This window comes from Eleutherodactylus coqui, chromosome 2 (genome assembly GCF_035609145.1).
Source record: "Eleutherodactylus coqui strain aEleCoq1 chromosome 2, aEleCoq1.hap1, whole genome shotgun sequence".
Lineage (NCBI taxonomy): Eukaryota > Metazoa > Chordata > Amphibia > Anura > Eleutherodactylidae > Eleutherodactylus > Eleutherodactylus coqui.
This window is the reverse complement of record NC_089838.1, coordinates 307,323,343-307,325,842: the sequence shown is the minus strand read 5'-3', so window position 1 is coordinate 307,325,842 and position 2,500 is coordinate 307,323,343. Positions and strand designations below refer to the sequence as shown.

At 47.7% G+C, this 2,500-nt stretch overlaps 5 non-coding genes across 5 annotated transcripts; 2 read left to right on the top strand and 3 right to left on the bottom strand.

The window, feature by feature from the left end:
- Nucleotides 1-973: 973 nt before the first annotated feature.
- On the top strand, nucleotides 974-1,045 carry TRNAE-CUC (transfer RNA glutamic acid (anticodon CUC)). Its single transcript has one exon. It is a non-coding gene; the product is annotated as a tRNA-Glu (tRNA).
- Nucleotides 1,046-1,251: 206 nt separating this feature from the next.
- Nucleotides 1,252-1,324, bottom strand: TRNAR-ACG (transfer RNA arginine (anticodon ACG)). The gene has a single exon. It is a non-coding gene; the product is annotated as a tRNA-Arg (tRNA).
- Nucleotides 1,325-2,049: 725 nt separating this feature from the next.
- Nucleotides 2,050-2,121, top strand: TRNAE-CUC (transfer RNA glutamic acid (anticodon CUC)). The gene has a single exon. It is a non-coding gene; the product is annotated as a tRNA-Glu (tRNA).
- Nucleotides 2,122-2,247: 126 nt separating this feature from the next.
- On the bottom strand, nucleotides 2,248-2,319 carry TRNAH-GUG (transfer RNA histidin (anticodon GUG)). Its single transcript has one exon. It is a non-coding gene; the product is annotated as a tRNA-His (tRNA).
- An 8-nt stretch (nucleotides 2,320-2,327) lies between these two features.
- Nucleotides 2,328-2,400, bottom strand: TRNAR-ACG (transfer RNA arginine (anticodon ACG)). The gene has a single exon. It is a non-coding gene; the product is annotated as a tRNA-Arg (tRNA).
- Between the last annotated feature and the right edge of the window lie 100 nt (nucleotides 2,401-2,500).

Here is a 2,500-nt window from a genome sequence, read left to right as displayed (position 1 = left end):
TACCTACTGCGCTAACGAGGCATCTTGCGTGTGATTGGTTGTTGCAGTCCAGAGATAAGATGGAATTCTGTAAGCACAAAACTTCTTTTTTTTTTTTTTTTTTTTTTTTAATATGTACATGTATATATCTACATATATTGGAAAGTTTAAAGCAAGCTATGAAAGCAACTTTTCCCATATGGTCTAGCGGTTAGGATTCCTGGTTTTCACCCAGGCGGCCTGGGTTCGACTCCCGGTATGGGAATGAGTGTTTTGCTAAGCTTGTGCCTGCATTCAAAGGCCTGCACCTTTCTTGCAGAATTAAGCGGCTTAGTTTGCAGATGCTCTTGGCAGCCAAAAATGCTGCGCTAACGAGGCCACTTGCAAGTGGTTGTTGATGCCATCCATGCTTAAAGGGGTTGTCCCGAGGCAGCAAGTGGGCCTATACACTTCTGCATGGCCATAATAATGCACTTTGTAATGTACATTGTGCATTAATTATGAGCCATACAGAAGTTATAAAAAGTTTTACACTTACCTGCTCCGTTGCTGGCGTCCTCGTCTCCATGGTGCCGACTAATTTTCGCCCTCCGATGGCCAAATTAGCCGCGCTTGCGCAGTCCGGGTCTTCTCCTCTTCTCTATGGGGCTCCGTGTAGCTCCGCCCCGTCACGTGCCGATTCCAGCCAATCAGGAGGCTGGAATCGGCAATGGACCGCACAGAAGCCCTGCGGTCCATGAAGACAGAGGATCCCGGCGGCCATCTTCAGCAGGTGAGTATGAAGACGCCGGACCGCCGGGATTCAGGTAAGCGCTGTGCGGGTGGTTTTTTTAACCCCTGCATCGGGGTTGTCTCGCGCCGAACGGGGGGGGGGGGGGGGGGGTTTAAAAAAAAAAAAACCCGTTTCGGCGCGGGATATCTCCTTTAAAAATGAGTTTTCAAACCATGAAACTGATTTTTTTTCTACTTATTACTGAAAAAGGGTCTCAGCGGTTCCCATATGGTCTAGCGGTTAGGATTCCTGGTTCTCACCCAGGCGGCCCGGGTTCGACTCCCGGTATGGGAATGAGCATTTTCCTAAGCTTGCAACTACATCGAAAGACCCTCTGAATTAAGATAGCGCTCAAAAAGTTCATAAAAGTATCATTCAGGCTTGCCGTCTACAAGAGCACCTTTGCTTTTTCATCAAGAATGCCGTGACCCGGATTCGAACCGGGGTTGCTGGGGCCACAACGCAGAGTACTAACCACTATACGATCACGGCGACATTCACGAGCCAGGTAGGAGTCGAACCTACAATCTTCTGATCCGTAGTCAGACGCGTTATCCATTGCGCCACTGGCCCTGTGTGAGAGGTTGCCACTAATCATGCTCCCCATTTTGGACTTTTGCTACGCTCGCAGCCATATTCAAAGACCTCAACACGGTTGCTTTTAGCCCCTAGCCAAAACCCTTCTGCCTTGTTTGCTACCTTTCCATATTATCCAGTATCGTTTCGGTATTGAATGGCAAAGAGCAGTGCCTATCCAGTTAAGGCGGAGGGAAAAAACAAGGATAGATCCATGCCCCATGTGAGGATCGAACTCACGACCTTCAGATTATGAGACTGACGCGCTACCTACTGCGCTAACGAGGCATCTTGCGTGTGATTGGTTGTTGCCGTCCAGAGATAAGATGGAATTCTGTAAGCACAAAACTTCTTTTTTTTTTTTTTTTTTTTAATATGTACATGTATATATCTACATATATTGGAAAGTTTAAAGCAAGCTGTGAAAGCAACTTTTCCCATATGGTCTAGCGGTTAGAATTCCTGGTTTTCACCCAGGCGGCCCGGGTTCGACTCCCGGTATGGGAATGAGTGTTTTGCTAAGCTTGTGCCTGCATTCAAAGGCCTGCACCTTTCTTGCAGAATTAAGCGGCTTAGTTTGCAGATGCTCTTGGCAGCCAAAAATGCTGCGCTAACAAGGCCACTTGCAAGTGGTTGTTGATGCCATCCATGCTTAGAAATGAGTTTTCAAATCATGAAACTGATTTTTTTTCTACTTATTACTGAAAAAGGGTCTCAGCGGTTCCCATATGGTCTAGCGGTTAGGATTCCTGGTTCTCACCCAGGCGGCCCGGGTTCGACTCCCGGTATGGGAATGAGCATTTTCCTAAGCTTGCAACTACATCGAAAGACCCTCTGAATTAAGATAGCGCTCAAAAAGTTCATAAAAGTATCATTCAGGCTTGCCGTCTACAAGAGCACCTTTGCTTTTTCATCAAGAATGCCGTGACCCGGATTCGAACCGGGGTTGCTGCGGCCACAACGCAGAGTACTAACCACTATACGATCACGGCGACATTCACGAGCCAGGTAGGAGTCGAACCTACAATCTTCTGATCCGTAGTCAGACGCGTTATCCATTGCGCCACTGGCCCTGTGTGAGAGGTTGCCACTAATCATGCTCCCCATTTTGGACTTTTGCTACGCTCGCAGCCATATTCAAAGACCTCAACACGGTTGCTTTTAGCCCCTAGC